The sequence below is a fragment of the Phlebotomus papatasi genome, chromosome 1, assembly GCF_024763615.1.
Source record: "Phlebotomus papatasi isolate M1 chromosome 1, Ppap_2.1, whole genome shotgun sequence".
NCBI classification, from domain to species: domain Eukaryota; kingdom Metazoa; phylum Arthropoda; class Insecta; order Diptera; family Psychodidae; genus Phlebotomus; species Phlebotomus papatasi.
The window spans coordinates 100,571,710-100,584,357 of NC_077222.1; positions in this window are offsets into that span (position 1 = coordinate 100,571,710).

Genomic DNA, 12,648 nt, shown 5'->3' on the forward strand with positions numbered 1-12,648 from the left:
AGTGTGTGGACAATATTGTTGTATGTATGCGTATTTTCGATCAAAGGGAAAGTCTATGTCCGAATTTCTCCGAATATTCGGCACAAATACATATGCAAATGATCGGAAAATACTAAAACTCTTCAGAAACGTATATCAATAAAATCAAATAAGGACTTTTGTCAGTTTGTCATTAGAATTCGAAGAGTGAAGTAATGGGTAATACACAGTCTAAAATGGGAAAGATTGTGGAGAATAAAAAGAATAAAAAAGTTACTAAAAAGCAAAGTGCAAAAGCGATCCCACCGAAACAATCTCAAAATAAAAGATCTGAACATGTAGAAGAAGGAACTTCAGGTCATAATTCAGCTGCAGAGCCAATTTCCATGGACATTGGACCATTTATGGAAAAGGAACCCAAATTACTGACTGATATGACTATTCTAAATGGATACACATACTTTCTAAATGATTTGAATACTACTTTTGTCACTGTTGGATTCTGGACACATGAATTTACACCGATCGTGAAAATTTCTGCAACAAACTACTGGCTTGGATCTGACACTGTTTACTTTACCCAAAAGTCATGGAATATGCTGTGTTCCAGCGAGGCGAATATCAGAGATATCCTGAAGAATGGAGAGACAGATCTCATGAATGCTGGATATATTAATTCAAGATTTGAAAATTTGGAATTTAATTTTATTCAAGTTGAAAATATGAAACCAATAATGTTGTCTCAAAATGGAAATACAATTCTCTTAAACGAAAAAGAATTTGATTGTCTCATGAATTTAAAGTATTTCATAAATGTTACTTTGATTTATAATCATTCCATTCAGAATTACATTCAACAATATTTTGAGAATTATATACAAACATGTAAAATAGCAGGAGTAAATAAACTTGAAGCTACTTCATTTACACCTCCTGTAGAAGATCGCTCGCCGATAAATTACTTCAGATTATTTACCGAAATAAGTTTTTATATTGAAAAAATTAATTCATCCACAAAATTAGATAAGGAGAAAATGTAATTCTATGATTTTTAAAAATAAAGAAAATTATTCTCAAATTACTTGCTGTCTTTTCCTCACTTCTTCAACTTCTCAAAGTGGAAAAACATCAACGTTGCAATTCAGTGGAAAATTAAAGATATTTATTTTCTATATAAAATCATTTATTAGACAATAAAAACTTAAAGTATACATATAACATATTCTACATATATAATATATATATATATATATATACAAAAATATGGATATACAAAAATTATATTATAAAAGATAATCTATTTTTAAACTATTAAGGATAAATATTATTATAAATCTAAATCTAAAATCCGAATGGCAAAGTGACATTATTGTCAATGCACCGTCTTTTTATTAAAGTAAATCGGGCTGTTTTTGAAGAGGGTCCTGATATGATTTTAAAATGTTTCTGGCGCTGAATTTTGTTAGGGTAGGTTATTTTGATTTCTGTATCGTCGCAGAGGACCAAGGATTTCAGACTATCAAAATTTATATCTTTTGCAACTTCCCTGTTTTGTGATATCCCCTTGCAGACTACTTTGTATGAGTAAGAGTTTGTAGATGGGGAGTAGATTTTCAAACCATAGGCTTTTGGCCCTGTGCTTACAAACTCATCGATGAAGGCTCCCTCACCGAAATCATCCAATTCGTCTGTTAATTCTCCCAAAAATTTACCAGTGGAAAGAGGATTCTCTTCCCCTGCAGGGACTATGTAGATGACTGAATCCGTGTCACAATATAAAATATTATGTCCTATCTTTGATAAGATGGAATACAACTTGATCCTTGCATTGGTTGTGGTGCAGATTCCGACACCCATATTTACATATTTCGATGGAGGCTCAGAATCATGAATATGCTTCCATGAAACTAAATATTGGTTGTCACTTGCGGGATAAAACTGTACAATTTCAATTGCTTCTGAAGAAAGAAGTTCATTCAATTCCTCAGGAGAATTGCAAATTGTAGTTTTCGTGAAATTCTCCCGCATTATGAATCTACCCCACAAACTGTTCAACATTATTTTTGCAAGGGAACGCATACCTTTATTAACGCGAATATTTTCTTTATCAAGTTGTATTCCTTCATTTTCAAAGAATTCGCGGATATAATTATCTTTATCGGAATCGGATTCAACTCCCGAGGGCCATCCACTAGCCTCCTGTTTAATTTTGAGAAAGTTATCGACGTAATCAGCAAAAAGTCCACGTTCGCCCGTCTCGCGATTGTATTGAGAAGTTTCATATGCCCAAACTTCAAAGCATTTTGTGATCACGTACCCATGATCAACTGCGAGACGTACCTCGTCAATGGACCATGTTCCTGTGAGGGATCTTTCATCGTCTGAGTGGAGACATCGATCAGTATTAAGATCTTCCGCACATTTTCGACAGAGAGTGAAGAAGAGTCGGTTATTGCACCTGAAGGGAAGACAGGGGATATACAAGCCTCTTGGTGGGAGAATAGTGCATTTCACCACACCGTCATGCTTCAATACATCCTCCTGACTTGGGATGTCTTTGATAATTTTTGGGTGCCCGACAAAATACTTCGAATATTTGTTCGCCCACGGGTAGAGAGACGTAAAGTCATAGTAATAAATTTTATCCCCGGGGCGACATTTGTAATATGTGCGAAAAACCTCAGTTCGGCCCCCGTAAACCGCTGATCGCAAATCAAACCCTGAATCGACAACTTCAGGGTGATTGTTCAATCTCTCCGTAAGCACAGGGTCCGATTCTAACATCCGACGGAATTCACACTCCCAAATTGAGACAAGGTTATACCCCAATTGACGAATGTGATCCAACCGTTTTAGAGTGCCTTCATAACGACTCTGCATAGTATCATTGGGCTTCTTCGAGAATGCATGCCCTCTATTTAAAAAGCATGTATGCCCATGGAAGAAACAGCCCTCAAAACTATACACAGTGTTAGAGGCCTCATCATATCCATCAGCAATGTATCGAGAGCCGCGCAGTTTGACGTCATACTTTATGTTAGGATTGGAAGTTTCCTTCATATACACAAGCCATTTCAAAGAAATTTTGCTCTGCATTTGAAGGAAATTGGAATTATAATTGTTTTTGGGAGTAATTGCAAGGGTATTTGGGGTAAGGTAATTTTTCCTGTAGGCTTTCATCACAGCATCTGCTATGGTGATAGCCTGCAGGAAGGGATTTAGAAATGTGGTTTCGATGAAGGAAAACATAAAGTTGAGGCATCCCATCATCAGAATTTTAACATCCTGACGGCAGTAATGGATGAGTTCTTTGCGGTTGTCAAAGGGGAGTTCTTTGACTTGCTCATACCATTCTAAAAATTCGGCATATTGCTGGGAGGACATGGATTCGATTGGGTACATTTCAATTGGAGGATAAGGTCCAATATAAGAGCGGTTTTCCGTGGTGTTGAATTTATACGGATAATATCCTTTATCGCATTCAGGCAGCCCAAAACTCTTTGAGAATTGTGACAGAGGGAAGGGAATAAACGATAGAGAGTCTAGAAATGTGACCCCTTTAACTTTTGCAAATAATATTTTGCAACCCTGTAAAACAGGTTCGATTTTCTCTTCTCTCTGACACAGTTCCTCAAGTATGAACTGCCCATCGTAGCCTTTGGCATTGTGAGCGATAGCAACAGTGGGCATAGGCCTGAAAGTTAGAGCATAATCTACAAATTTTGCTACCGCTGACCTGTTGCTATCGCTCTCAAAAACATGTTCCACGGGAGTACAATTACGGCAATTCGAATCTAAAGGCGAATGACTGCACAAGTGACATACAGTGTAAGAAATACAAAGATTAGGAACATGTTTTGAAAATCCATTCCCCATATCTACAAACTCTGACTCAAAATCGTAAAAAATAAGGGTATATTCTCTAGAAACTCTTTTCTTATATGCTTGCATATAGCAAAAATGTGGCAGTGGACAAACTTTAAAGCAGATATCACAAGTTCGAGAGTTGCAGTCATGTGGTGTGCTGGGATCGTATATGATAAAGCATTGATCGCACAATTTTCTATTGTTGCATACCCCCTTATCAATATGGTGTTGAAGACAATTAGTACCCCTGAATGAACGATTACAGGCAATACAGGGGATCATATCCCTGACAGAGGGACATGGTGGGGTATTTGTGCAATATTTACACGTTTCAGGGCAGATATGGGTGTTATTGTATAAAATGTCGCAAATGCTACATTGAAATTTAAAATTAAAAAATCCATGTACTGATTTGATACAAAAATAATGCTTTTCCGTTTTATCATAAAATAAATTAATTACTCTATTCTGATTTTCCTTGGTCCTCCGCGATTTATATGCTATGCTTTCAAAATTTCCGGCATCATCATAAATATTGATTCTAAATTGATTTCCAAATTTTTTGTCAAATCTATTGACAAAATCAAGCCCGTAAGAACCCTCTTCACTAACAGGCCCTCCTATATTTTTGATTAACTGTAAAACTTCTCTCTTGAGAGCGATGGGATATCGTCTAAGACGATGTAATTGTTTTTTACGTTCTTCACTGTCATTAATTAAAAGACACTTACCAACAAGAATTGATGTTGGCAAACAATTAGATGATCCAGAGATGTCTATTATACTTTTCTGCTTGTACTTCCTCATCTCATTCAGATTCATCCTGCTTGGGTTATGGTGTCTTCCACGTCCTATCAAATAATTTATTTGAAACTAAATTATTTTTTCGTCATATTGTTTAATACATTTATGTTGTGGCATTCAAATGCAACAAAAAAAATCCTAAATATTATAATGTTTGCTTACCTTCCATTTGATGGAGTAAATAAGCCGTAACACCTAGTACATCGGATGTACTGAATACAGGTGTACTCTGATGAACCTTTTCCATGGCAGAAAATATAGCCTCTGCTGATAAAGACCCCAAAGGACGAAGACCCAAAAATATGGGCTTGTTGAATGGGTTCTCCTCAAGAAATACCTCGAGGATTACTTTATCCCCGGGGTCTCCCTCCTGCTGAACAGTTGAAATAACTTTGGTGAAAGCCTGTTCTAGCCAATCCGTAGAGATGTTCCTTGTGGGACATTGAAGCTTGAAAGTCAGCTCAAGTTGGGTGCTCCTGTATCGCTTGTTGAAAGATTTGGTTTTTCGAATAAATTTGACCAAATCTTCTTCAGCATCTTCTCCTGTAGCATCTGCCCCAAAAGCATCGTTTTCAGCTTCCCGATCCTTGAATTAAATAATTTGATTTAGTTTTATAACCCTCAAGATTATTTTAAAAAAATTTGTGTACATACCCCCATATCATCAGATGTCCCAGCTTGAATATTGACATCTCCACTTCCTCCCCCAGTCTGAACATGGTCATTGCTGATCTTGCTGAAGAATAAAATCTCGTTGAGCAGCTCCATCAAATTTTCAGATATTGGCTGCCAACATAGGTTTTTTACGAGTTTCTTCTTATCAGATATCAGCAATTGCAGGCCTTGTTCCATGTCAGACTTGAGTTTTGTCAGGATTCCACGAGATAGCACTTCATCACCTTTGTTCAGCATCTCAATCATCTCCATCACACTTTTATCTTTGAATAAGAAGTTGAGCAATTCGACTTCGGACTTCTCCTGGGCAAGGGTTTCCATTACAACTTTCAAATTACTTTCACTCATTTTTCACCAAAACTTGACTTCTTCACTTATAGAGCACGAGATAGTGTAATCACCAAATTTGCAGCGACTGTGACAAAATTGCATTCCGCGATGGGTTTTTATACTCCCATTCATCTATCGCGAAAATGCATTTTCCCATAGAATGGACAAACTTTGTCCAGACAAAAATCTCTAATTTCAATTGCACGTGGGATTAGAATTTCTTATTCCAAGAAAAAAGTCGCGATCGCGAAAATTCACTAGTGTCTTCAACGCTTATTCCATGCAGAGGAAAAGTGTCCAATTTCATTTTTTGCAAATGATGCTCTTCCAGGAAATTATTTCACAATTTTGCATTTTCTATTAGACTTTTATTGCACGTGTGCAAAGGATCATATTTCAAGTGGGAATGGAATTCACTTTTTCCAAGAAAAAGTCGCGATCGCGAAAAATTCAGCAGTGTCTTCGCGATAAACTTAGTCCATGCAGAGGAAAAGTGTCCAATTTCATTTTCGCAAATGATGCTTTTCCAGGAAATTATTTCACAATTTTGCACTTTATGTGAGACTTTTTTATTGCACGTGTGCAGTGGATCATATTTCAGGTGGGAATGGAATTTTTTCCGAGAAAAGTTGCGATCGCGAAAATGCATTTTGATAGCGTCATCCAGACATGTTCGAAACATGTCCTAATGCAGACAAAGAGGAAAAATCTCAAATTTCATTTTTTATCTGAGCTGATGTTTTTCCAGGAATTTATTTCACCATTTTGCATTTTCTTATGATGAAAAATCATATTTCAATTTCCCGTGGGATAATTTTTTAATCGGTGCACTTCTTGCCAGTATATAATGCAATCGAACTTTTAAAATTTTAATTATTCTACAATCAGCAGTCAGAGTGTCAACATTTACGTTTGCTGTCATCTACTTAGAAATCTCAGCCAAAATGGTAAGATTTTATTAATTTGATTTATTTGAAGACGATCAAAACTTATATTGCTCTTTATTTTTGTTACAGGATCTTCAGAAAATGTTCGATCAAGCTAGGAAGGAAGTCAAAATGCAGAAGGCAATTACTGCAAGCAGCCTGACCGAAGGAAGATATTATCATATCCAGGCAATAAGGATGGTGAACACAAAGTTCGGGAAAACGTACATTGCAGAGTTGGAGGAAAATATTAGTATTTGGCTCCCGAAATCATGGACAAAGCGGATGAACGGAGATGAACTGATAAAAGTTGCACCAGACGATATGTGGGAGCTGGCCTATCTTGGCAAAGATGCAGGAGGAAATTTTGTTAATTTGGATGTAAGAAAGAAGAGTAATTGATTTAATCTTTTTGTGGCTTGACAAATAAAAGATTTTGTAAAATATACTCAATTTCTTTCCTTGGGAATCTTCTATGGGGTTGTTTTTCTCTTTTTGGTCGCATTTTCCGTTTTCACTTTCAAATTTCTTCAAAGATCATGATAGGAAAAAGTATAAATACTTCAGCCTCTATCCGAACTTTCATCATTTGATTATGCTCTTGAAAGAAGATGTTTAAATTTCGATTGCCTTTCTCGATAATTCTGGCTGGCCCATCGGGGTGTGGGAAAACAACTTTTGCTCTCGATCTCTTGAGAAACTTGAGAGAGTACACTGATACGGACTTTGAGAACATTTATTGGTGTTTCTCTGAACAAGGGAGTGTTGGCAATTTAGCAAAAATTCAAAATCTTAAAATTTGTCAAGGCATTCCCGATAGAATAGGTAGCAATGATAAAAATGCTAAATTGGTGATTATTGATGATATGATGACTGATAAAAGATATGAGCAGAGAATTTGTGACATGTTTATCAAAGAATCACATCATCGAAACATTTCAATAATTTTTATTTGTCAAAACATTTTCTATCAATCGAGATTCTCGCGAACCATTTCTCTTAATGCAAAATATCTTGTGATCTTCAAAAATGTGCGTGATAAATCACAATTTTTTCCTCTCGCTCGTCAACTGCACCCAGAAAATCCTGGACATTTGTTGAACGTATATAAGGAGTGCACTGAACAACCTTTTGGCTATCTTATGATTGATCTAAACCAGGAGACACCAGATATTTTTAGATATCGTTCCAATATTTTCAATAAATCTTTTTGCGAGTGTTTTGCTAATCCCGAATATCTATCCAAAAATGAAACAGAAGAAGAAGAAGGTAAATCACAGGAATTGTTTCAAGAGATTGAAGGAAAACAAGCATATTTTGTATGTGCTTAAAGATGCATCTCCAGCATTGAGGAAATCTATTATCCAAAATTGTTCCCAATCAAGTATCAAAGCTTTGCAAGAAATCGTACAAAATACTTTAAATGGAAATCTTCAAATTCAGCCTAAGCGTATTGGACCTCTGAAAAAGTATAAAAATGAGATCCGCAAAATTGCATGCTCAAAAACATCACAGTGCTCCAGGAGGAAATTACTAGTGCAGAGAGGATCAGGATTTTTACCAATCCTAATTTCAACTTTATTATCAGGAGCGATTGGAAAATTTTTGGGATCATAATGAATAGGAAGAAAAATTCTCTACAACGATATGTAGTAGTCACACCCGAGTTGTTTGATGAATTAAAGCCTTTCATAAATTTTGAGAAAAATTTGACATCTCTGGATCGTGAGATATATAAAATTCTCTCAAACAAAAAAATGAACAATGTTGAGAAATGGTACAGATACAGACATTCTCTTGCAAAGCAATCAGAATTGAAACGCAAAAAGCAAAATTTTCCTCGATCTATCAATTTGCATCGTGAAAAGCAGAGAAAAATTTTACCAACATATTCAGTGGGTACCCAAACAAGATACAATGGACCACCAACGTTGGATAAATCTACTACAACTGCGTTTGAAAATGATGATATGTTCATTGATGATGAAATTCAAGATATTGTTCAAGAAAATGAACTTTCTCAAAAAGAAGATTCCCTGATCAATTTAGGAGAGGAGGATATTTTCGAAACCACTAATCTTGTTGATGATGAACATTTTGATGGACTCCCGAGAAGTGCTCAACAAAAGCTCTTAAAAAAATTGTCGAAATATGAGCGGGATCCATCTCAAAGATCTAGCATTCCAGCATGTATAACAATTGAGGATAATGAGGGAAATGTATACAGTGTGCCTACAAATAAAGATGAGCCTGAGAAAACACCTGCTAAACCAAAGAGGGCCAGAAAAATTACACCACGTTCGCCGAAACGAACTCGAAGCTATATAAGGAAGATGCCACAAGGCTCTGGTCAATCTGAAATCAATTTTCCTGTCCAAAAGAAATTATCATGGACTCCAATACCTTAGATGAGGAATATTTGAATTTAAACAGTAAAAACTTGTATGCCAGACCACAAAAACTGTTTGAAAATTTGAAAAATATTGTCAGCAAAAAAGACATAACAAATTATTTGCAAAAACAAGATGTGTATACTTTGCATCATCCTGTAATAAAGAATTATCCGAAAAATAAATATATAGTTACAAATATTGATGAGTTATGGGAAATTGATTTGGTTGATATGAGACAGTATAAAAAACATAATGACAATTACTCTTTCATTCTAACCGTGATTGATGTATTTTCCAAATTTGCATTTGTGCGCCCACTTAAGAATAAATCTGCAGAAGAGGTTACTAAAGCTTTTGCCGATATTATTAAAAAGAGTGGGAAAATTCCTGAAAAAGTACAGTCTGACCATGGGAAAGAATTTAAAAACTCAATTTTCAAAAATTACCTAAAAAGCAAAAATATTCAACAAAATTTTTCTTATAACCCATCAATTAAATGTGCCGTCGTGGAAAGATTCAATAGAACGTTTAAACAGAAAATGTTTAGATATTTTACACATAAAAAGACAGAGAGATATATCGATGTTCTGAATCAATTGATTTTTGTCTATAATAATTCTTATCATAGAACTATAGGAATGACACCTAACGATGTAACAGATGATGATGTTGCAAATTTAAATAAAAGATATAGAGACCAACATTTGGATTTTTTATCAAAATATTCAAAGAATGCAAATAATCTTCAAGTAGATGATTTGGTGAGAGTCGCAAAATCTAAACCATCATTTGACAGAGGATTTCAGCAACATTGGACAGTCGAAAAATTTCACATAGACAAAATAATCACCAAGAAACCCTTCCCCATATACATTTTGCGTGATTACAAAAATACTCCGATTTCTGGAAGATTTTATAAACAACAATTGCAAAAGGTGAAGATTAAAGATGGCCATCCTCCCATTGAAAAGATTATAAAAACGCGAGGATTGGGGAAAAATCTTCAGTATTATGTAAAATTCAAAGGAGATGATACATCTCATTGGATAAATCAGGCAGATATTTTAAATCAATATGGCATCGAGCGACATGAAAAATGATTTTTACTTGACTCTGTTGAGCAATTCCTCTCAGAGATATTTTCCTCATAACACTCTGGCAAATTTTTATACCAAATTGCCAACAAAAATATTCTTGCCCGGTGAATGGATTGTTGGACTTGCTGAAATATCATTTAATGTGGCAGAATCATCTGGTGATAGGGAAAAACCTAAAGCTGTAAAGCCAAAAACCATCACCATAATAAATAATCAGGGAGCGAGAAAGCCGATAACAATTCCCATTTACACACCACAAACACCTCTAAGAAGTCTTCTCTAACTTGGTGAAAAATGCTTATAATCATAATTCTGCAATGGACAATCCAACTGTGGGATCTTCTTTCGAGGCATTCAACATTGAAATGAAACTCGAGCAGCTTATTGAGGAATGCACAAAGTGTACATATGACACTGCGCACGAGGAGATGAGTGGAAATAGTGGAAATGCCAAACTCGCAGCTCTTCTGAGACCAAAAACAACAATGCGAGCCAGCTGATATAATTGTAAAACAATCTTTTGATGAGGTGTCTGAACCTTTGACCACAATCAACATGTATTTAAATGACACAATGTTTGATATTCCACTGTACAGAGATAATTATGAATCTATTGATGATCTTATAAAAACAATATTTGCATCTGTTCCACAATCTGCACGCAACAAAGATGAACTTTTAAAAATTTTAGAACATTCAAAATTACCTCCAATCATACATGATGTGAACAGGGATGATTTTGTTTCATCAGTTTTGCATCCATCGATTTCTCCAGCCCCATTCACAACAAGCCACACCAGGGACTTAATGTTTGTGTACACTGATATAATTAGGGCCTCAACTTGTAAGCAATACTTTTGCAAGATGCCTAAGGACCATACTTTTAATTCAGAACAATGAAGTTTATAAATCATTTGAGAGAATTCAATATTTTCCTGTAGAAAAAAATGATTTTGATACGATTGAAATTTTAATCACATCCCAAAATGGGAAACCCTACAATTTTCAAGCCAGCTCAACACCAACAATGTTAGTACTTCATTTTAAGAGAAATAAATGATGTGATGAAAAGATATAAATACTCCTGTTATTATTGATCTCTTCACTATCTCAAAGATGGCTAACCTATACACTTCATATTATATGAGACAAATTGGCCGTGGAGAAATTGGAAATGTTTATGTTCCTGATTTCTATGGCGTACAAAGAGGTCGAGGACTGGGTTCAGTTCTAGGGGGCCTAATTCGATTCTTAAAGCCACTTTTTATTAGAGGATTGTCTGCATTGAAATCACAAGCTGCAAAAACAGGAGCTGAAATTTTAACAGATATTGGTACAAAACCCCTTAAAGATATTCTTCTGGAGAGGGGTAGAGAAGCTCGAGATGATTTAAGACAAAAAGCTATTAAAAAATTCAAAACTATGACTGGAGAAGGTATATATACGAGTCCACAGAGAGGATCTTCTATTCCCTCATCATCCTTAGTGAGGTCCAGATCGAAGAAAAAGAATAAAACCAAAAATATTCTTAACAAAATTCAGGAAAAAATTATTAAAAAGAGATCAAAGCTCAAAAAGGTCAAAGCCAAGCAAAATAAAAAACCTAGAGTCTTAGATATTTTTTCATAATGGCACAATATACAGAATGCATGAAGAGCGAACTGGATATTTTTCTATCTCCACCCTTGCAAACATCTATTCTCCGAGCCGATGAAATCTCTTATCAACCCTTGCCAGTCTAGATAATACATCAGTGATTGAATTTTATTCTGTATCCAATGGAGATTGCTATCGCGATCTGTCTTCAATCTACGTGAAATTTAAAATTCAACTGTTAAATGAAAATGGAGAAAGATACACAGATGAGGATATTGATCAACCAGGAATTGTAAACAACATCCTGCATTCACTTATACGATCGGTGTCTGTTTCACTGAATGGAAGGATCATTTCCCAGAGTGAAGGAGATTATCATTACAGGAGCTATTTTGAGACACTTTTGTCTTATGGACAAGATGCCAAGAATACTTTCCTACGCAACTCGGGATGGATAAAAGATCAATCAAAAAGAAAGAATTTGATTAAAAATAGCAAAGTAATTGAGGTTTTGGGTCGGCTGCATTGTGATATGTTCAATCAGCCATTATTCTTAATTAACAATGTAGACCTAAGGGTTATTATTACTCTTGAAAAATCATCTTTCTTTCTTCTTTGCAATGATAATCATAATCCACAATTTCGCATACACGATGCAACAATGTATATGAAACAGATAACTTTAAACCCAAATATTCTTCTTGCCCATAACAAAGTGTTGGAGCACAAGAATGCAGAATATCATTATAAAAAAGTTGAAATTAAGACACTCACTGTCCCCGCAGGGTCTAATTCCATAAATTTGGACAATATTCTTCATGGAATTTTGCCTCGCAGAGTAATTTTTGCTATGGTTGACAATTCTGCATATAATGGACAAAAATCTCAAGATCCATTTAATTTTCAGCATTATAATATCTCAGATTTCGCCCTACTTGTAAATGGCACACCATATCCAATTAATCCTCTACACATGGATTT